The sequence below is a fragment of the Rhineura floridana genome, chromosome 4, assembly GCF_030035675.1.
Source record: "Rhineura floridana isolate rRhiFlo1 chromosome 4, rRhiFlo1.hap2, whole genome shotgun sequence".
In the NCBI taxonomy this organism is placed as follows: Eukaryota; Metazoa; Chordata; class Lepidosauria; order Squamata; family Rhineuridae; genus Rhineura; species Rhineura floridana.
In genome coordinates, this window is record NC_084483.1 from 56,243,529 (window position 1) to 56,267,598 (window position 24,070).

The window sequence follows — 24,070 nt, forward strand, 5'->3', positions numbered from 1 at the left end:
CCAAAAGCTGTTTTTGCACTCCTGGACATTTAAGAGATAAGGACTGTCTAGCATGTGACGTTAGTTGGTTGGAAAGATTAACTCCTTTGTAACTGAATAAAGAAATAAACTGCTCTTTGCTTGGGACATTGAAAATTGAAGGAGTTTTGTTCTTTTGGTTTTAAGAATGGCAATTAAGAAGATCATGGATGTACAAGAAGGGACTTTATTTCTAGACATGCTTCAGAAAATAATGGATGGGATTAACTCAATAAAACAAGAACTGAGAAATAATAGACAAGCGTGGAGAACTGAATTTCATGAAATGAGACAGGAGCTGAAAGAAACTCAGGATTCTATGAGAAAGGAGAATAAAGATAGATCTGGAAAACAAAAAAGGATGAAAGAGAAATTAAAGGCAAGGTTCAATCTATGGAGATTGGCTTAAATATGGACATGAAAAAAGATTTGGATTTCCTGGTTGTGACGGATTCTGGAGATAAATATTACAGTTTGGAATACAGCGCTGTCTCTGAAGGAATTGAAGAGATTGGAGATAAAGACATTATCAGTTCAAAAAAATTCCTGGACTGGAAGGATTTGATGGAACTTGAAATGGAGAAAGTTAATAGAATTAATCCCTGTTTTGTGTCAATGGAAAAACCTTCAAGAAATGTACTAGTGTATCATGTGGAAAAGAGGAGCAGAGATGCAGCTTTGAAACAATACTTCAGTGTTACGTTTGGATTTGATGGTAAGAAAATATCTGTGATGGAGGAAATTCCTATCAGACTTTTATTATATGACTATGACAGCAAGATTTTTGGGTGCGTAAAGATGGAAGATGGACCCAATATGGATAATGACAGAAGAGTGATTTGAAACTACTGGACTCAGTAGATTTGATGAGTTGGATTAATTGACATGTTTATTTAGAAAAAAAATTGATTGGCATATATCTCAAGGATTGGAAACTTCTCTTTGACTTTTTGTGGAAGATTAAAATGGTATGTTGTTAATGAGATTTGAAACCAACTAAGATAACTGCTGGAGGAAGGTGATTTTATAATCTATTAAGAGATAGGTCTGTTATATATTATAGATTTATAGTTGAATTATAGTGTTTTGAAATTACTGGATTCAGTAGATTTGATGAGCTGGATTAATTGGCATGTTTATTTAGAAAAAAAATTGATTGATATATATCTCAAGGATTGGAAACTTCTCTTTGACTTTTTGTGGAATATTAAAATGATATGATGTTAATGAGATTTGAAACCAACTAAGATAACCGCTGGAGGAAGGTGATTTTATAATCTATTAAGAGATAGGTTTGTTATATATTATAGATTTATAGCTGAACTATGACAAATCGGAAGTCAATATTTTTATATATATGTATTTTTTTGTATTGTATTAGTTATTGATTTGTGTTGTTTTCTTTTTGTATTATTTTGGTTTTGAAAATTAGAATAAAAATTAATTGGGAAAAAAAACTAAAATCTCTTCTTATTTCTGCATTATCAGATGAGGCACTAAATGTTTGCATAGGATGAAAGAATGTGAAAGAAGTGTGGCAGAAACTAGAAGAAATACATGACAGAAAGTCTAAAAATCATGTAATGTACCTTTACAAGGAATTGTTTACTCTGAGAGAGGCAGACACTCTCAATACACATCTACAAAAATTTACAAGTCTGTTCCGTGAACTGGAGAGGTGTGGAAGAAAAATTGATGATGAAATGCAAAAGGCATTGCTCCTGAGCTCTCTCCATGAGCGTCATAAATTAACTGCTTGTGTGTTACAACAGACAGACCAGATTATGAATCAGATTATATCATATTTGAAGGACCAGGATTTTAAAGAGAGACAGGAACAAACTCTGTCTGAGAAGGCAAACCTTACTACGGGCAGAGATAGAAAAGACAGAGGGATGAGTCATGGCCCAAATCCACAAAAGGGCATAGACAAAGACAGCAAAAGGGGTTTCATATGCAAATCTCCAAATCACCTTCAAAGAGATTGTGATAGGTGTCAGACACGAGCAAAGCCTGACTTTAAACAAAGACAGACTGAAAAGGCAAAACCAAAGGCTTCTAGTTACCATGTATCTGATGAAAGGAAAGATGGTTATAAAAACAGATTTTTAATCGATTCAGGCTGTACAACCCACTTAATAAAAGATAAAAATTTGTTTAAATATTTTAAAAGCTGTGCACAGGAAGTAAAAACTGCATCTGGAGGACACGTTCCATTGTCAGGGAATAAACACTGTCCAACTACTTTGCAAAACGCCACAAGGCGAAAGACAGCTTGAACTTTAAAACTGCCTCTGTGTTCCAGATTTTAAAGACAACTTAATAAGTGCTACTAAGATAATGGAATTGGGGTGGGGGGTGAACTTTATATGAGTAAATATTTTTGCCATGTTCTAGATGAAGGAGAAATATGTTGCACTGCAAAATTGAAAAATGGACTTTTACGTTTAGAATACCTTGAAGCTATGCATGCAAGTTCTACACTAAAATGCAAAGTTCTACACTTTGGTTCTAAAGTAACCAAATGCACAGTTATAAGTTGGGGGATAGTTGGCTCAGCCATACGACATGTGAGAAGGATCTTGGAATTGTCGTTGGTCACAAGCTGAATATGAGCCAACAGTGTGATGTGACTGTAAAAAAGGCAAATGCTATATTAGGCTGCATTAACAGAAGTATAGTTTCCAAATCATGTGAAGTATTAGTTCCCCTCTATTCAGCACTGGTTAGGCCTCATCTTGAGTACTGCATCCAGTTCTGGTCTCCATACTTCAAGAAGGATGCAGACAAACTGGAACAGTTTCAGAGGAGGGCAACAAGGATGATCAGGGGACTGGAAACAAAGCCCTATGAGGACAGACTAAAAGAACTGGGCATGTTTAGCCTGGAGAAGAGAAGACTGAGGGGAGATATGACAGCACTCTTCAAGTACATGAAAGGTTGTCACATAGAGGAAGGCTAGGATCTCTTCTCGGTCGTCCCAGAGTGCAGGACATGGAATAATGGGCTCAAGTTGCAGGAAGCCAGATTTCAACTGAACATCAGGAAAAACTTCCTAACTGTTAGAGCTATATGACAATGGAACCAATTACCTAAAGAGGTAGTGGGCTCTCCGACACTGGAGGCATTCAAGAGGCAGCTGGACAGCCATCTGTCGGGAATGCTTTGATTTGGATTCCTGCATTGAGCAGGGGGTTGGACTCGATGGCCTTGTAGGCCCCTTCCAACTCTACTATTCTATGATTCTATGATTCTAGTCTGCACTTGTGTTGGAATTGTTTTTTAAAATGTTTTTAAATATATTTTAAATATGTTTTTAAAAATATTTTTAAAATATATTTTAAAGTCTGTTTTAGAGTGTTTTTCATTTTTTTGTCTGCTGCCCTGTGCTCCTCCTGGGAGGATGGGCACAATATAAAATTATTATCATTATCATCATCATCATCATCAACAACAACAACAACAACAGCAACAGCAACAATAACATACAAAATCAACAGAGCAATCCAAATCCCCTTTGTGACAGACTGAAGGAGTTGTATTGAGTGGGGTATTCCTTCATCCAGCCTTATCAGGGCATTTCAACTGAGTCTTTGGTTTTATAGATCCATAGCCTTAAGAGAATGACATTAATATACTTTAAAAAAATGTATTCAGGTCTGTATAGCCTGTTTTTCCTTTCATATGAACCAGTTTTTGTATTTGATCAGGAGTCATTAAGAAACATGAATGTTATATTCTCAATTCCTGGCCACCAATTACTTATAAATATGTAATGTTGTGTGTTAGAATTTACTTCAGTGCTGCCTTTTGGCCCCAAAGGTCCCTAAGGTAGCCCACAAAGGTAAAACACAAATGCAAAACTCAGTTAAAACAATCATTTGTTCAGTTTTACTGGGATTAATGTTGCAATAATGCACACAGGAAAGAGATGCACCAAAATGAACAGTGCAAATCTCTAAAATCCAGTGCTTTTCATATTTACCCTTAGAAATTGGGCTGCTCATTAAAAACAATGTAAACATGAAATAGAATCATCAGCCCTTTAATACTTTCATAAGCACTTTTTGGGTTTGGTTGCAAGAAACAATTCAAGGACACAATTTGCTTAATCTGTTTCCCAGGTGTCTTCTTTTTCTTCCTCTGTCTTGGGCATCAGAAATTAGTCCCTGGGCTAAGTCAGGCCATAGTAAGCTGTGTACTTGCCAGTCATGTGGTGGTAAATATCTAGTAATATCTTTCAGCAAGGTACTGGCACCTAGGCAAAAGGTTCCTAGTTTTAGCTATGCATCCCCCAGTTCTTCCTTCATCAGTAAGAGTCAGATCAGAGCATCTTTGATGGTACAAATGCCTCCTGCGGGCTTAAGCCCGACCTTTTAACCCTCTATAAATCACTATCAGCTTTCACCATGAACAATCCTACTGGAAAGGTGGTATTAGCAGCTTCTTTTCCTGTGGAAGTCTTCATAAAATCAGAACCTGACATCATGGCTAGAAAAGTGAAGTGAATTTGTAGATATTAGTAAGTGACCCCAGCTCTCTTGTCTCCAATATAGTTTTCATATGAGCTTCTCTAGAGGCCTGATGGAATGGATGCATTCCCACTGGCCACTCAGGACAAAGGTTCCAGTAATGATAATGCCAATCTCTCTGGCACCATCTTCCAGCTATCCGAATCTCCTCTAATCAGGTCTTCAGAGCCATCTATCCGGCTGGAAATCCAGTTGCCACTGCAGCTTTTTGGATATCACAGCCAGCAGCCCTGAGTGCCTTCACTGCATCAGCTACTCTAGCTGGAAAGACCCAAACAACAGGAGTAGCAATGCCTTTATCAGACATTCTCACAGCTTGCAGCAGAGCCTCTCTAATTAGGGTTGCCATATTCCAGTTCCACAAATCTGGGCAGGTTAATTTGCATATTATGCAAATTATTTGCATATTAATGTTTGGAGTGCCTGGTACAAAAACAAAATGACTGGACCACCAAAAACTGAGGGAAAATGTGAGAAATCTTTTTTTTTTAAACTTACATTTTCAGCCTTAAATGCCTAGACTCTAGTTTCCAACACTATGGAATATTTATTTATTGATTAAGAAGATTTATATCCTGCCCTTCCACTGTTAAAAACAGAGCTCAGGACAGCTCACAAATATAATAAAAACAATAAAACTACACAATCAATATAAAGCATAATAAAAACACAAAATAGAAACAAACCTAAAATGAGTCAGAGTGGCAGTATAAAAATCCAGCATAAAACAAAAATTTTGGAGCTTTGGAACATATGCCCCCAAACCACACTGACTTTTTGTCAATCAAACTTTATATTTTCTGAACAGCCAGTTACAGTAATATACAGAGCATGCTTAGGTAGATTATAAGATTTTCTAGTTTAACCTTCTTGACTAGTTCCTTCATCAACTTTTTGTTTTTTGCTGTACCAGTCATACTTGGTTGAGGATGACACACCATGTTGTATTGCTAGCATTTTAATGATATAATCATAAAAGTCACAACAACTGAAATCACCAAAGTTGTACTGCAAAAGAAGTATAGATCGTACTATGTGTACCTGCAACCTATTTCGTTCATCTGTCTATTGAGCATTCATAAGTGAAAAAATCCTTTCAACATTAGCATTGGTACTGGGGATAGCAAAATAATACTGAGCTATTTTTAGGAATTCACTGGATTGTTCTGAACTAACACATGAGTTGAAAAACTTCACCCATTTTTCATGTGCCATTAATTGCGACCCAGGGGTGAAATAAGACGCAGACACAATATGATGGGTTAAATAACGGGCCACTTTATTAAACCAAATTCATATTATGATAATGAACCTGCAGAGGGGAACATAAGTGTGGGATTCGCCTGATGAGTCAGGCAAAGCCTGCTTGCAGCTATTGGGGTGACCCAAACCCCTGCCGGGCAAGGGGGTGCCAATCTGTCAACCCCTTGCCCCGACCACACTCCAATTGTGCATAGGGAGGCCAACCTGCGTCACCGCCCCCTGGTGCCCTGAAACTCCGAGTGGATGAGACCTGTTGGCCCCAAAGGTGACCCGTATCCTGCCCTCGGGCCGTATAACCCGGAGCTGCAGGCCTCCGGAACCACCTATCATCTCCAAAGGTGCCTAAAGGTGTCACCTAGCTGCCCTTCACCTTTAACCTTTCCCGCACTTCCTCGCCACAGAAAGGGGACAAACCTCTGTTTAGTCACCCTTTTCCCCACATCCAAACAAGATGTCCTTCACGCCCCTCTGCAGGTCTTCTAAAAGGATATTGTTACCTACATCGGACATATGAACTCCATCTGACTGATATAGTTCTACCCTACTGCGTCTTATCTCAGGGTGGTGAATGACAAAACCACCAGAGTCCAATAGAGCAAGACGGAGCTGCCTATTCACTTTTTGGGGGGTCCTATTTATCCCCCTATGGTCACCCATACAATTCCAGTGTCTACGGGGTAAAATATCGGACCAAATCAAGTGCACCCCCGGCCACCGCTGCATGATGGCCCGAAAGTCAGCACACACCTGCTCAATAAGGGCTCTGCCCTTCAGCATGCCAAGGTCATTTCCACCGAGGTGAATGATCAAAAACTGTGGTGCATCCCGAACCACTGCCATCTGGAAAAGCGTAGGAAGGAACCCGTCCCAGCGCATCCCGTGGTGGCCCAGCCATTGTACAGTAGCCCACCGGCTAAGCCCAAGCTGCATGCCAAAATGCGAGTTCGCCGCCCTGTGGCCTGCCCAAAAGACCATACTATGGCCGCAGAGGAGGATGTGCACTCTTTCGTCTCCCTTCCAGCGGCCTGTCGAAACAAACAATGGAAACTCATAACAGTGACAAATAACAAGTCACAAACTGGTTTTCTGAACCCCTTGGAAAGGTCGAATATAAGACCTATAGGCCGTAGAACGCCATCTGCCCAGAGATTGTAACCACTCTTGGGAGAAGCCCAAAGAGGTGGCCGTAGATGCTGCTCCAATGCGGAAAGAGTGTGTCCCAAAAAACTTGGGGTCCAGTCCCATATTACCAAGGGCTGTCCTGGTAACCGCCCAAAACTGAAATCTAGAAAGGGGTTGGCCATCCTTATGTATAAACAAGTATCCAGGCTGTTGTCCCCGGACTGCCAAAATTTTTTTAAAAGCAGCCACAGGGCAAATCTCGTGCAGCTGTGAGGGGGAAAGCAGAACCACACGTCCCCTCCTGCGCTGATCAGTCTTTGACCAGCACAACTGCAGGGCGGCCTGTCCCCCCCTCCAACTAAAGTCAGACAGCAAAACGGCAAGGGAAGAGATGTCAGCCTTGGACCCTGCCATTACCTCACTGATCCTAAAAGTTCCAAAAAACAGTGTAAGTGCGGCCGCATGAAAAAGCAGTACCTCAAAAGATGAGGAACATAAATACTTCAATTGTAGCAGGAGTCCTAATAAAATTTCTGGGTGCATAGGGGAGCGAGAATCTGAATTGGCGGGGTGTTCCCGTGCCCAGCCTTCCAACATCTTACGGAGTCGGAAGTCATCCGAAAAGTCCTGTAAACCGCGCGAATTGGCCAAAAAGGATAGGCCAGAGAGCTTACCTCTAATAGTCTTGACAGCAAGGCCCTTCCTCCTGCCTTCCACACAAAACTCTATGAGGTGGTCCACTGGAATGGGCCACTGCTGTATGTAGCCCCTTTCTGCCCTGAAAGCCAATAGCTCCCTACCTGCTCTCTGGTAGCTGGCCATAGTACTGGGCACAATGGACAAGCTTATCGCCCTCTCCGACTCAAGCTGCCAATCTCCCATAGATCTGGTGGGACCACGTCCGGCTGAGCCTTGGCCCATGGCGCCAGGTGGCGAAATCTCTCCATCTGGTTCCATGACAGAGCATCAGCAATACTGTTATCAAAACAGAATGTTAAACTGGAGACATTGTAAAATGAAGGCCCGTACTAGGTGCATGACTCGGGTGTTCTTTGATGACAAGTAGTTAATAACGTGCACCGTGGACAGGTTGTCACACCAAAAGTGGACTGTGGAATCGCACAGCCTGTCTGGCCAAAGATGCACTGCCACCACTATTGGAAAAAATTCCAGGAGAGTCAAATCTCTAATCCAGCCTTCCTGAACCCAGGTCTGCGGCCAGCTACCATGGCTCCATGAGTCATTAAGAATGACACCGAAACCAAATGCCCCCGAGTCATCGGAGTGAACCTGGAGTTCTGCCTTCAGGAGGCAAAAAGAAATCCCGTTGAATTCCTGTAAGAACTTAGCCCAGACCGACAGATCATCTTTGAGTGCACCCGAAAGCCTGATATGATAATGTGGATGGGACAAACCTGACATAGCGTCATAGACTCATCTCAAGAAAGCACGACCCGGTGCAACCACCCTGCAGGCGAAGTTCAGTGAACCCGCCAGTTCCTGCAGGGTGCGCAGGGTTACCCTCCTGGAAAACCAAACGTAAGATATCTTCTCTCGCAGCAACTGTAATTTGGCAAGTGGGAGCCTACAGGACTGGGCCAACGTATCTATTTCGATCCCCAGGAATGTGATAATAGGGGACGGGCCTTCCGTTTTTTCCCCTGCCAGTGGGACTCCAAGTTCCCTTGATAGCTCCATAAGATCCTTGCACTCCCTCGTGTGCGCCCATCCAGCAAATAAAAAATCATCCAAATAGTGGACAACAGAACGTGATCCAGACCGCCTCCTCACTGTCCACTCCAGGAAAGAGCTAAAAAGCTCGAATACTGCTCCTGAAATAGAGCAGCCCATGGGCAATGCACGATCCACATAATAGTGATCCACAAAAGTGAACCCCAATAGATCAAAATCTCCAGTATGGATGAGGAGGAGGCAGAATGCAGATTTTATGTCACACTTCCCCATGAGGGCACCCACACCACAGCTCCTAACCATGCTCACTGCACAGTCAAAAGAAGTGTAGCGTACCGAACATAAGTGAGGTGGAATAAAATCGTTAACCAACTGCCCATGCGGATAGGAGAGGTGGTGAATGAGGCGGAACTCTCCCAGTGTCTTCTTAGGCACAATGCCCAGTGGTGAAACCCTAAGAGACGTGGCGGGAGGGGAAGAAAAGGCTGGGGTCCTTTTCCTTGAGTTGCACCCAGGGGTCCTTGCTTCCGTTGTCCGTGGAAGTCCCTATTGCCACCTCAATAAGGCCAGTTCCTAGGGCAGGCAGCGGGTGCATGTTGACCACCGCAGAGTGTACATTCATGCCTATACCAGCAAGAGTTCCTGCCACAGAAGCCACGGGAGCTAAACTCCCAGCAGAGCAGGCGGGGTTGAACCCCCTGCCCAGCTGGCGCGCAGGAGGGAGCTGGTGCCAATTGCCTAGCCATGAGGTAGCCACTATCAGTCCTATCCCCAGCCACCGGCTGTGAATGAGACATGAACTGTAACCACAGTTCAGCCTCCTTCCTGTCCCATGGCGAGGATGCGTCATAGGCTGCCCTCATACAAAAAGCCTCATCATAAGAGAGCCACGCCGACCCCATGAACTCCGTATAGCCCCAGTAGATGATATCCAGATACTTAATCAGGACCAAACTGCGCTGTGGCTGTTTTTGCATGATCACCCCTATGTACGTAAAGTAGTCAGGGAGCCAGTTACCCCAAGTGCACTCAATCCGGCGCCTCTTGGGCCTCTTTACTTCCTTCTCATCCCCTTTTTCCCTGTCCCTCTTAAGCGGCTCCCTGTACAACAGGGAAAACAAGTCAATGTATTCCCCATTCCAAATTTTTTTCCTTAGTTGCTGGAAGCAAATGGAAACCTAAAGGAGCAGAAGTCTCTCCAAAAGGGATGGCACCTTCTTTAATATGCCCTAGGGGGAAACTAACGCCCTGGTGAACCGCCGAAACCCCCGAAGAAGCAGCAGGCTGGGAGGAAATGGCTGCCTCAACCGCGGTTCCTGTTCGGGAAGATGCCCAAACATGGTCGCAGGCCTCAAGCGCCGAGGGTTGTAGTAGCTGTATGTCACCTGCCTCGGCAGCTGGAAGTGTTGCCTGGTTGTCAGTCTCAGTGCCGTGTGGAGGAGAGAAAGGCCAAACCTGCCCAGGCCCCCAATATGGGTACCCCCATGGGGGCCAGCCCCACACAGGCCCTGGCCCTGGCGAGCCAGTCACTGTGTATTCACCTGATTTCCCCTCTGACACAGTATCCAGAGACGACTGCTGAGTAGTAGTGGCACGCCGGTCCTGGGTGAGAGTTTCTCCAACCGACCTGCTGGGACCCGCCTCAAGGGCATCCAAATGAGCTAAAATGAAGTCCAACGTTGACTGATTAGAAACAGATGAAGACAGACCTGTGGCTGCGTTGGACTGGTTAACCCCGGATGAGGCTTGCACTATACCGGACGCCCCTCGTGCCTGCCCCCTGGTGCGCTTCACTGGGGGCTTGCCTGCCACGGCAGCAACCAGCTGAGTGGGTTGAGATTGTTGGGAGGAAGATCCCTCCAGGGCCGCGAGACAAGCCAGGACAGGCACCCATGGTGATTTGCCATCCCCCGCCCCAGAGACCCCAGGAAGGAAAGACCCCCGGCCTAATTTGGGTGCCCTCCCTTTTCCCTTAGGCCCGCCTTGACCCTTTTTAGATGCCATGACCAGGATTGAACCCGAGGGCCCAACCAGCAGATCAAAAACCCTCCTTGTATGCAAGCCTATATGGACCAGGTCTGTCCACTTGCCCCTAGTAAGGCCTGGGTGAGTGGGGATAAATGTACTCCTGCCTCCTCCCTCCATGGGCCCGAGCACCAGCCTCCCGTAAGGCCGAATGGGCTTCCTCTGAAATGCCTTGGAATGAGGGGGGAAACGTACCCGCCCCCTCCCTCCCAGAATCGGGCCCAACCACCACCCTTCCACGAGGCTGAAAGGCCTACTCGCAAAAATCCTAGGGAGGAATTTAATTGTGTGTGCCCGCCTCCTCCCTCCCAGTATCAGGCCCGAAAAGCCTTGGGGGGGGAATGAGTGCTTAAACTGGCGCTGCCACGCCTGAAACGGGGTGCCACTGTGCCACTGCCTCGCCGCGGTTGCCGCCGCCGTGGAGCCGAAGGGTCCTGCGATGAAGGCCCGCCACGCCGCTGCGCCTGAAGACGGCGCTCACGCGCCGCTGCTGCTGCGGAGCTGATTGGCGGTGCGAGCGTGGCCAAACAAGCTCCTTCTGTCCGGAAGGCCCACAACGCCGGAGCCTTGTGCGCCTTAAAATGGCACCCGCTACTGCAGCCTAGAGCTCTCCAAGATGGCGTCCCATACGACGCCAGAAGCGCGGGATCTGCTGCTGCCGCAAAATTAGAAGAGGGAGAGTGGGCGGCCAGCGCGAGCCTAAATAAGCCAGTCCGGCGAGCTTGCCCTCTTTATCGTGGAGGCTCGGGATTCACCCCGGGCCGCAAACTCCGCCCCGCTACCCGGTAAGTCCCGAGTGCGGAGCGGGGTTGGTTTCTGTTCTCGAGATTGATTTCTAAGTGACCTCTCAAAAGAACATACTGGTTAATTAAAATCGTATCATCAATTGCTACATTAGTTCTCTCAGATATGAAGCCCCACTTACCTGCGCAGCATGGATAAGCGGGGCATAGTTGCAAGGAGGGAGCAATGCTGCCACGGCCATCTTCATTAAGGGCAACGTCGTGTGTCGCAGCATTATGTGTGCATGACGTGCGGCAGGGAGGGGAGGGGCCATGGGCCTATTTAAGGCCAGGCCGCCCCTCCTACCTCCTCTTTCAACGAGCGACGAGAGGACGATGAGGGACATAGCAGAGAAAGCTGCAGGACAGTCGGCGTTGGTTGGGCCTATTAGGCCTAATTGGTTACCCCCAGAGGGGGTTTTGGGAGCCCCAACAGCTGTGGGTGGTAGCGTTGCAGCGTGGCTGCGACTGGGGCAGGCCTCGTAAAGGGACCTGACCAGTGGGCCTCGTAGTGGGGCCTAGCAGCGGCACGTCCGATACCCCCCCCACCTAGCAGTTGTGGAGGGGCTGATTGAGGCTTTTTATTGAGCAGCACGACGTTAGTGCTGCTGCTGGTTAAAAGAAAGACACAGGAAGTTTAAAAATAAATGAGACTATACTGGCTATACAAACAAAAAATACACTGGTTAAAGACACTCATGCACATAAAGGAAAATTAAAAATAAATCAGAATAAAAGGGACGAACAAAAGAAATTGTATCTAATCCTTCTAGTTTAAGTTCCCTCTGAGCACTCTCCCCCCAACAGGTTCAGCTTAGCCCCCCCGATGATATACACAGGTTGGTTCTTTATTATATTATTACAGGGTGGATGCATGATGTGATGGCAGAGCCCTTTCATGAGGCTTATGACTTCTTGCTAGGCCCAGACATAGGGGGAGGATTGCCCACCCCCGCAGGTTATCCAGCTTAGCCCCCCCTGATGATATACACAGGTTGGTTCTTTATTATATTATTATAGGGTGGATGCATGATGTGATGGCAGAGCCCTTTCGTGAGGCTTATGACTTCTTGCTAGGCCCAGGCATAGGTACAACTTTTTGCTAGGCCCAGGCATGTATGAGGTTTGAAGTACTTAATTATATGATTATTATACTACATACTAGTATATTGGTGGGGCCTAGTGAGCCTTTTTAGCCTTTGGGCCTTTCATAGTTATATGATAATAAGGGCGGAGATAACAGTTTGCTAGAAAATGTCTAAATCTTAAGTGAGCGATCCTTTTGCATTCCAAGTGTTAATTTCAGGCTATTTGTTCACTCTGAGACAGAAGAGGCATTTACCTGAATTTAGTTAGGAATGGAAAGTTTAGCAGATGGTAATCATATTGATTGGGGAATAGGAATAAAGAGGAAAGCCCGATTTGTCTAATAGAGATCCCTCATATTACAGGATCTTAGACTCTTATTGACATAGGGCTGCCTTTTAAGGTCCAGGCAGACTCTTCCCCCCTTTACTGAGGATTGTGGCACCAACAACGAAACACCATTACCTGAAATTACATTTTAGTTAGGACTTCTGATATCATTACCTGGAATTACATATAGTGTGCAACTGTTGCATTGGCTCATCTATTTTGATATGTGTTGGAAAACCTGCTATAGTGCAGCCACATATTGGTGACAGCAACATATCCTCAGCATCTGCTGCTCTTGGATTTATGATATCATTTACTAGAAAGGGATATAGGATGTTAATTTTGCATTTTGGACATCTATTATGATAGGTGTTTGGAAGCCTACAATGGGGAGGCTGCTGCAGTGGGCCAAATATGGGTGGCAGCGCCATATCTCCAGTATCTGTGCTTTGGGGAACTGGGTTAGCTGCACTAAAATGGTGGCTGGGAAAGTGTGCTTACTCATAAATGATTTCCTTTCTTTATGTGAAACAGGGAAATATGAGGCCAGTGGCCCTCACAGCAGTGAGGAGAAGCACCCAGCAGTAGCTGCTCAAGGAAAGCGTTCCTCCCTGTTACTGGGACCTTGCTTGCAGACTGCCCAGTTCCTGGGGAGGTTTGTTTTGTTATGGGGTTTTCTTTCAGTTTCTGGATCCCATATTGTAGTCTCGGGGCTTGCCTTAAGGGCCTGCACTCTTAAATTTGTCTTGGGCATAGACGCAATGGCAATCAGTAATGGCTTCCTACCAGTTAGTTAATGCACTGCCTATGGGAAAGTATGACATCTAATCTGTTTTTTCATCTACTGTGGGGATACAAGGGGAATTATAGCTGCTGGGTTTTTGCCTTTTCAGTCAATTCTATGCGGTAGAGCATTACATATAGGCTGCTCTATTCTCGCACGGAGCACTTCAGCTCCTTCCTTGAAGGGGCTGTCGGGACGAGAGGATAAAAAATTTGGATGCATGTTAACACCTGATGTCACAGATTATGGAATGGCTATGTAACTGGTTCATCTTAATGGCTGTGTCAATGGACCATCCTGCCCGGTGTTAACCTTCCTGGGCATACCACCTAATTCACCACCAATCATACTCATGTGGTCAGTCAGTAAGGGCTTCATGCCAGTTAGGCCAAGAAAGTGTTTCTTGTCTGCCCTCCAGGTATTAGAGGTCTTTTCCGGTGGTCGTAGCAGGGCTTCCACAGCCTTACTACAGGTTCAGGTTTGTGGCTGTATAATAATTTAATGCTTGTTGTGATCAAATATTGATCAAGCAATTAGAGCCAAACTGCAGGTTACATTTTATATTCTTGCCCAAATCATTTGGTCTAGTTTTCCCACACTCCTGGGGAAGAACTAACTAACTTGCTGTAGAATTACGTGACATAGCTCAGGGCTAGAGCCTCTGAACTGCAGGCTGAAGGTCCATAGCATCTCTAGGTAGGGCTGGGAGGTAGAACTGGAAGTCTGTGGATGCATCGGGGTTTTTGTGCTGGCTGCAGGCTTGGACTTATAGGCAGTGAGGCTTGGGAACTCTCCCGTCCATTTTAGTGGGATAACATGGTCATGGGACAGGTCTGTGACTTCCTTCTATTTCGGAACGGTAGGGTTATGGCCCTTGTCTGTTCCTTTGTTCTCTAGTGCCCAGATTTTAATGTTTTCTTTCGGGGCATGGTAAGGTAGACTCAGGTGGAGCGGTTCAGCTGTGCTGTGCAACCGCACATTGGGAGATTGGGGAGCAGAGTCAAAGATGGCCATAAGCCAGTCTGTCGACCCAGCATGCTCAACAGCTATCAGAATGCAGGAGGGGTTTTCCCCAGGACTTCTGGGCTGGCAAGGTCTATGCACCAGAGTGGCCTATTCAGTGAGTCACCTGCTGGGATTGCCTAGTGAATGGCTGGAGACTGGGCCTTTCAGTCCAAGCACTTCGAGGTAAAGGCTGATGATTTTCCCACTTATTCCAGGGACTTTAGAGTCCGCCGTATGTTAGCTGGGTGGGCTAGAGAACACCCTGCCACTCTCGATCCCCATTGCCCTTTCTCACAGGACATTTTATTGAGTATGGTGGGCCAGTGAACAACAGTATGCTCCTCAAGCTATGAAGCCAGACTATTCCAGGCGGCAGCCCTTATGCTGGTTTTTGGAGCTTTTAGGATAGGTGAGGTGGTGGCCGGATCCAAGGGAGATTTGTCTCGATGGGCCCTCCAGCAATCAGATGTCTCCATGGAAGGGAGTTGTACCTGTATAACATTGATGGACTGGCAATGTTGCTGGACAGTGATGGAGCAGCTGCGCACCCTATCCTGGGCTTACAGTTAGGCCTCAGTCAATGGGCTGCAGTGTGGTGGCTTGGCTGGCGAGGAATACTTTGGGATGGGCTCCTACCCACTTTGTTCCAGCTTGGTTCAGTGCGGACATCTCCGCATGTGGTGGTCATTCCCCAAGTTGGGAATAACCTCAGTATTTGAGGCAAGGCCCTCAGGTGGCGGGCATGAGCAGACATGCAGTTCGAGATGCAACGATGGCCTCGGTTACCTAAGGGCATGGTCCTCAGTTTGGCAGGCATGTGTGGACATGCAGTTCAGGAGGCAATGGAAGGGCATGGCCCTCAGTTTGGCAGGCATGTGCGGACATGCAGTTCAGGAGGCAACGATGGCCTCGGTTACTTAAGGGCATGGCCCTCAGTTTGGCAGGCATGTGCGGACATGCAGTTCAAGAGGCAACGGAAGGGCATGGCCCTCAGTTTGGCAGGCATGCATGGCATGCAGTTAATAAGGCAATGTCGGCCTTGGGTACGTCTGCTTTGGTCAGACATACTCCCGCGAAGGGTTTGCCATGGTGTCTGGAGCCCAATAGGGATGGACAAAGCACGAAAGAAGGTCAACCGGCAAATTCGGTTGGCTATTCTGAGGCAGGGGGGTTTGGCTATTTCACACCCTGCATTCAGCATTGGATGGGTAAACTGTACAGGGCCGATGGCGTTCACCTGTCTGACGCAGGTAACATCTTTTTGGCAGACCTGCAGAGGTGTCTGGGAGAGGTGCTTCTCGGCAGTGGGTAAAAGGGGACTAAATAGAGATTTGTCCCCTTTTTGTGGTTGGAAGGTGCGGAAAGGGAAATAGGTAAGGACAGCTCGATGGCCCCCTTAGGCACCTTTGGAGGTGATTGGCGGTTCCAGAGGCCTGTCTGTCAGAGCTTTGCGGCTTGAGGGAGGATATGAGCTGCTTTTGGGGCCAACTTAACTCATCCACCCGAGGGTTGTGCGGCCCCGGGGGGTGGTGACCTTAGAAGGCCCTCCTACTCACCTACTGGGTGTGGCTGGCAGAAGGGGTAAGCAGATGGGGCTTGCCCTTGTCCCAAGCAGGGGCTGGTCGCCCGTGAGCTGTATGGCAAGATGCTTGCTTATAGATAGTTCCGCACCTAGGTTTCCCTCTGCAGGTCACTTTAAAAGGTGTTTTTGTATAGTTTAATAAAGTGGCCCTTGTTCAACCCAAGCTGATTTGTCCTTGTCTTATTTCGCCCCTTCACTCGCAAATAAATTCACAGGCTTTATATATATCTTCCCAATTTAGAACTGTGCTCGGAGTCATCCACAAAAAATGTTCTGTTATGAAAGCAGGCAGTCCATGTGTCCAAGTATCAATCAATCAATAACTTTATTTGCATATAGCCATAGGCTGTTGCACCATACAAGTAACAAAATGAAACAGACAAACATTGTTTGTTTATGTCAGTAGAAGACAATAAAAGTATTAAAATTCAAAACCTGGATCCGAAATGCATCTCTGATTTAATTACATAACGAATTTGCATACTTTGCTCTGAGCCTTTTAGCAGCAAGGGCAAAGTTAGCCACTGCAATTGTGGTCTGGTTGTTACTGTCCATTAATAGATCCATTAATAGTTTTTTATAGGAGGGCCCCCTGATGGTACTAAGAAAAGGGGCTAAAAACTTTTCTCTAGGGTGTTGATATAAGGGGCATAAAAACATATAATGAACTAAGTCCTCAGGGACCTTGCAACCAAAAATACAGAGACGTCTGCGGGCGGAATACCTTTATATCTGCCCTGTAAGATAGCTGTGGGCATGGTTTGGAACCTCAACTCTGTGAAGGCTCTGCGCAATGAAGCGCGAGTCAAGGTAGCAAAATAGGCAGCCGGGGCATGGTTGAGTTTAATTTGTGGGAACCAAGAAGAGAAAGAGGCTGCCACAATTGATGCTCTATCTTGGTATGCATCATGGTTAAAAATCCAGTTTCGTAAATCAGTAGGATTAAAACTTGACAATTTGCTTAAAGTAAGATCGTAAAATATTAATAACTCAGTACATTTAGAGGCCCAGTCACCCACCCCCTGAGCGTCAAGCCAACAGAGTTTTGTGAGGGGAGAATCATCTGTGAAAGATATCCTTTTCCAATATCTCAAAAAGGCCAAGTCAATCCTGGCTGCCAAAGAGGGAAGACCAAGTCCCGCTCTTAAATGGGCTGATGGGGTACTTTTTGGAAGGCCCATTATTTGTTTCATAAACGTGTTTTGGAGCACTTCGAGACTCGCTTTCTCTGAGTGACCCCAAAGTTCTGCGCCGTATAAGATTTTAGGGAGGAGTTTGGCCGCATAAATTTTTACCATTGGGTTTATAAGTTGGCCTCCACGTGAATAGAAAAACTTCTTTAACTGGCCACTGGACCTTGCGGCCATCAACTTAGTCATCGCCATGTGAGGGCCCCAACAGAGCTTGTTATTAAAGCAAATGCCTAGATATTTAAAGGTATTAACCTGTTCGAGGGGTTGGCCATTTAAGGACCAGATGGATTTTGACCTACTATATTTTCCACAAACCATTATTTTAGTTTTGGAGTAGTTGACATGTAGATGTTGGGCCTCACAGTATTCTTCTAGCCATTGCAACATTCTTTTCAGCCTGATTTTATTTTGGGACAGCAATACCAGGTCATCAGCATAAAGCAAAGATGCTATTTTCCTGCTTCCCACTGAAGGGGGGAAGAAATCGGGAGAGGCCATTGTGGGAATAAGGTCATTAATAAAGAAATTGAACAGGAAAGGGGCCAATATACATCCTTGTTTGACGCCTCTTCCGACCGGGATTTCACAAGAAAGGACTCCGTTCAGGCCAGGGCGGACCTTTAACCGGTTTTCTTGGTGAAGGGACTGAATTAACCACAGCAATCTCTTATCAATGCCAGCCTGATGTAATTTACACCACAATAAATCTCTGTCAATTAAATCAAAAGCTGAGGAAAAATCAATAAATGCTAAATAGAGAGACTTACTCATCCTGAGTTTGATCTTATTTATAAGGTGATATAGGACAAAGGCATGATCAAGGGTGTTTCTGCCTTTTCTAAAACCTGCTTGCTCCACATGAATAAGGGAGTATTTATTATCCCAGTCTAATAGTTTGTTTAAAAGGAAGCGTCCATATAATTTAGATGCTACATCTAGCAGGCTAATAGGTCTGTAGTTGGATGGATCAGAAGGGTCACCTTTCTTAAAAATGGGCACCACTATAGTGCGCCACCCCAGGGGAATATTGCCAGTGGCATTTATTTTAGAGAAAAGTGTAGCTAAAATTGGACTCCACCAAGTAAGGTCAGTGAGAAATAATTCGGGGGGCATCATATCTCCCCCCGGAGCTTTCCCAGGGCGGAGAGTGGATATTAATTCCTCTATATCTGCGCTGTTAACTGTAGGCCAAGGGGGGAGGGAGATAGAGACTTCCTTAATAAAAGGGGGTGTGGAGCCTTTATTCTCAAAAATTGTACGAAAATGCAAAACCCAGGATTCCGAGGATACCGGAGGAACTGAAACAGAAAAATTTTGTGTGAGGCCACCCTGAACCAGTCTCCAAAACTCTGAGTCATTTCCTTGGAGGGCGGCCAACCCCAATGCACGCCAGCTATTAGCAAAAAAGGTGCGTTTTTTCTCATTTAGAAGCTTTTTGTGCAGCTTTTTTAGTGAAAGCAAACGGGACATAGCTGCTTCAGAGTGTTCACGTCTTAAAACTCTAATCTGGGCATATAGATCTCTTTTGCTAGTTTCACAATCCTTATCATACCAAAGGTTATAGCCTTTTCAAGGTCTATTTCTAACTGTTGATACCAACAAAGGTTTGAGGGCAATGGTGATATCCTCATAAGTCCTATGTATAGTCTCAGGGGATGCAAGGGCCAAATGACAAAGTTCAGTCAATGCTGATGAATTCAGTAAACGTTTTACATCAGATGCCATAATTACAGACCATCTAAGACGCTTACACCATTGGAGATCACTAGTCAGTGGTGCTGTTATACATGGATTAACATGGTGAATAAGACCATGTAAAGATAATTTCAGGGGAAGGTGGTCACTATCCATCCTATCCTCCACTGAAAACTCCTTAACAAAGATTGCTAGGGGGGGTGATCCCAGGATGTAGTCCACCACACTGGCTCCCTTATCCGAAATAAAAGTGAAATAGCCCTTAGAGGAGTCTAAATGGGTACCATTAAAACAAAATAATTGTAGTTTAATTAACAACTGAAAAAGGGCATGGCTATTTTTGTTCACAGTTTTATCCCTCGATATCCGAGTTGGTATTGCTGGATCGCTCAACGGGAAACAGAGACTATTATGGATTTTAGGATAACTAGCTCCCATTCTAGCATTAAAATCACCACTAATAAGCAAAAGACTTGAAGGATATACGCTCGTAAGATTATCTATAAAATCATTAAAATCCAACCAAACTTGTTTTGCTAAGTTGGGGTGAAGAGGGGGGAAATACACATTTATACAAATAAGGGACAAGGAATCAGAAATTATTAGCTTAAGGGCCAGGCAAATGTCAGGCACTGGTTCAGGTAACTCTGCAATACAGATGTCCAAGGTGGTAGCGATCATGGTTGCTATACCTCCACTACCACGGCCCATGTTTGCTGTTCTCTTTGCCTGCTTAGTCCAAACCATAAAACCCTCCAGGGAGAGGGAGTTGGCATCAAGAAGCCAGGTCTCTTGGAGGCAAACGATGTCAAACGTTTGAAGGTAAGCAATAAACTCTAGATCGACCAGTTTATTTTTCCAACCCGCTATGTTCCATGATATAAAATTTATAGAGGGAAGAGATCCTGCTGCTGTTAGGTCCCTCTCTATAAGTGATTTTGGGGATGCTGATAGAGCCAGAGGAACTAACGGTGTTGGAGTGATACCCTTGGGGTTTTTATCTTGTCATATCGGGGAATTTCCCAAAGGAGTAATTTGACCTAAATTAAGATTCTGGATGCAGCCATTTGAAGATATTGAGCTAATGTTGTAGGGCAAATTACTAGATGGACATGGAAGCTTTGGTGGAGAACCTAATTCATCAGGGTCCAGATAGCATGCAGCTATCATGTGTCCAAGTAATTACTACAGTTTTCATAGAACTGGTTTACTTCTGTCTTAAACTCATTTATGTGTACCTCAGATTCATTTGACTTTCTTAAAATTTGTTTTACCTTAAGGCTCAAAAAAGAAGTATTATTTCTCTCTTGCAGATAATCTCTAATTTCTTGTAGAACAGTGGCTACTTCAACAACTGAATTTTTTTCTTTGTCAATCCTCAGTATGCCTTTCTGGAATAGACTCATTTGAGAATGTATAAACCATAAGTATGCTTCACCCAATGGATGCTCAAAAAAGTCCTTGATAACTTTAGGGCATGACTTTTGAGACAGGAAGTAGGATTTCAGTCCTTCAAACATTAGCAAAACTCTTTCTATAGCTGGAAAGAGTGTTAACTGTCTAGTTTTAGAATGGCTTAAAAGATCATGGTATGTAATATTAACAAATTCACAAAATTCCTTTAGACTATGAACTCTAATGATATATATACAAAAATAACTGAACATCTTAACAATGAGACACTGAACATCAAGCATTAGACAATCTGCTGCAGTTTGAACTGTGTTGTGCAGAACATGCGCAAGACAACCAATACCAAGCAGATTAGAAGTCAGTTGATGTTTTAGCTTTGTTAAAATGTTGGTCCCTTCGCTTCTATTAACTCTCCCAAAATTTGTGTTTGTATTGTCTCTTCCAAATGCTATTATTTTTGAACTTACGCCATTTTTCCCAAAGTTGAAATAATATATTTGAAAACTGTCTCAGAACATTCACTTTCAAGTTCTTCCAGCTCAACAAGTTTTGTTTGAACTCCTTTCTCTACATCAAAGTATTGTATCACAATAGGGAAGAGTTTGTGATAGTTGTGGTTGCTGGCATCAGTGAAAAGGCCCACAAATAAGACTTTCTCTAAATCCTTCTTTATTATATCTAAAGTATGAGGGGCCAAAACATTACAGACAATGGCTTCTGTTTCAGTTTTACAACTGCCAAATTTACCAGCAATTCTGGAACCATCAAATATGCTGTATATGCAACTTGCTGTATTAAAAGACTGATGATGTTTTACAACATGGAATGCTAATGTTGCCTCAGCTGCAGCAACTTTTTTTGCTTCATCCTTGTCTTTCACAAAGTAAGTTGAAACAGGGTGTGTGTTGGGCATAGCTGAAGAACCTTTTTTGTGTTTAGATGAATTAATGTGTCCTTTTATGTCACTTCTGCCACCATGAGACACCAGAAAGTAGCAACTAAAAAAGGACAGAAAGTGTATTGGTATTACTAAGTATTCATCCAAAGTCTTAAAAAACGTTTCTGCACTTCTGTCATTGAATCTGTCAGATCACTGAATTGCCAATTGTAGTTTTGCATATAAAGAATAAGACATTTATTCTATAATGAATTAGAGATTGTTGCACATTACTTGAATAGGACATCCGAACACACAAACATGTAACCATTTTATTGTTGTTTACATTAGTTACATCCAAAACAACAAGAGCCAGTACAGTTTAATAACAGCATAATCCTATGCATGTCTGCTCAGAAATAAATACCATTGAGTTCAAAGGGACTTACTCCCAAGTAAGTGAATATTAGGACTGCAGCCTGAAAGACTGAGCTGTGAAAGAGCTGGTTCAAATCTATTCTCACCTCTTCCCAATACTGCTTTGTACAAAGGAAACAGGAAATAAATAGAACTGTCTAAGGGCTGAAGTCTCAGCTTACTTGCATAGACTGCAGTATCCTTCATAGTCTGTCCTTCCTTTTCTTATACTTGGAAATTCCTTACTGTATTCCTCTCTGAATGAAGTTTAGTGCTTTCTTTTTTTTGTCAGTCTTAACATTTTTAGGTAGCATTTTTATCTCTCTCATACTAATACTGTAAAAAAAAGTTAATTACTAAACTGACGCTCTGGCTCCTACTAGGAGAAAGGGTGGGATATAAGTCTAACGAACAAACAAACTGTATGCAAACTTTCCCTTAACCACTTTTAGAACATAAATATGATTCCTCCTTGTTGTACATGGTATTTTAGGGTTGGGGGCTGGCATGGGGGCTGGAGTGAGATATGGGATTAGATGGAAGTGAAAAAGCGGGGGATTAGGATCAAATGGCACCTATCTGGATGACATTACAGTACGCTGCATTTTCTGCATTCTATGAAAAATGCTGCTACTGCTGGTGTCTCCCCTGCATGAGAGCCAGTGTGGTGTAGAGGTTAAGGTGCTGGACTACGACCTGGGAGACCAGGGTTTGAATCCCCACACAGTGCCATGAAACTCACTGGATGACCTTGGACCAGTCACTGCCTCTTAGCCTCAGAGGGAGGCAATGGTAACCCCCCTCTGAATACCTCTTACCATGAAACGCTATTCATAGGGTCGCCATAAGTTGGGATCAACTTGAAGGCAGTCCTTTTCCATTTTGCTGGTGTCCTCTGAAGGAGCTAAAACCCCAAGAACCTGGCATAGCAGGGGAAATGGCAAAGATCTCAGCCACTGCCAGGGAATAGACATGTAGCACCAAGAAGAAAAAACACTGCAAAGTAAGCAAATAACTTTTTCTAGGGTGTTGAGTGTGGGATGGATTGTTCCATTCCTATTGGTCTTAAGGGGGGAAAAGGTGGTACCCTCCAGTGCACTGAAGGGTGTATAGTTTCTCTGTGTGTTACAGCCACGAGAGTGGCTGTATACTATAGTCAGCGGGGATTTTTCGCATTCCGCAATGTTAAATGGAAAATACCCCCCATGCCATTCTGATGCTTCCCATAAGTTCATTTCAAAACAAAACCTTACATAACTTATAGGGCTGAACTCAGAAACACTTGCTTAACAACCCTGTCAATTTTCATGGCGATACACAAAACAGTCAGAGAGAATAGACAGTTCAAAGTGTAAAAAGAAAGAGAAAAACCTCAGAGCTCTTTTGGACTTTTTTCTCTGAGAGTTATAATCTGTTGTCATTCATTAAAAATCAGCCATGTTCACAGAGTACCTGTAATCCTAATACTGACCTTGCCCCATACTCTGACCTTCATCTACTGCAGTTTAAAAGTTAAAAAAAATCTCTGGTTGATTTTTAATTAATTTTTAATTTTGGCTGGAAGCCTATTATAACGCGGGGCATGCTCAGTAAGGACCGACTATCAGTGTTCCAAAAGCCTCACAGCTGCTGCACTTGGCTAATCAGAGGGCCACACCCACACCAGACTTGATTTCACTTGAGACAGTCATGGCTTCCCTCAAAGACTCCTGGGAAGTGTAGTTTGTGAAGGGTGCTGAGAGGAGACTCCTATTCCCCTGAGAGAATGGTTTAACAGTCAGCCACTCTGACTGAAGGTCTGTGAGAGAAACAGGGCATCTCCTAGCAACTCTCAGCACCCTTCACTAACTACACTTCCCAGGATTCTTTGAGAGAAGCCATGATTGGCTTTGAGCCACGGCTTTGAGAGAAGCCATGATAAATTGTTTTAAATTGTTTTTAAAATATGTGTTTTTAAATTTGTATATTTGTTTTTAATGTTTTTAGTTATTGTAAACCACCCAGAGAGCTTCGGCTATGGGGTGGTATATAAATACACTAAATAAATAGATAAATAAATAATGATTGTCCAAAGTGTAATAGAGGCCTGGTGTGGATGTGGCCAGGGACAGCTTTGTTTTAAATTTGGGTGGGAGGTAGGTTTGCCAGGTTCAGGGCCTGAGACTGATCCTGTATCTTTAGGAGAAGAGAAAGTCAGCCAAGTGCCGGTGTTCTTGCAACATTGTAATGGGAAAAACCACAAGGTAGAATTCTC

General features: G+C 44.3%; 1 pseudogene; it reads right to left on the bottom strand.

Moving 5' to 3' along the window:
- Window positions 1-4,192: 4,192 nt before the first annotated feature.
- Window positions 4,193-24,070, bottom strand: part of LOC133384139 (deoxyribose-phosphate aldolase-like) — a 32,153-nt pseudogene continuing 12,275 nt past the window's right edge.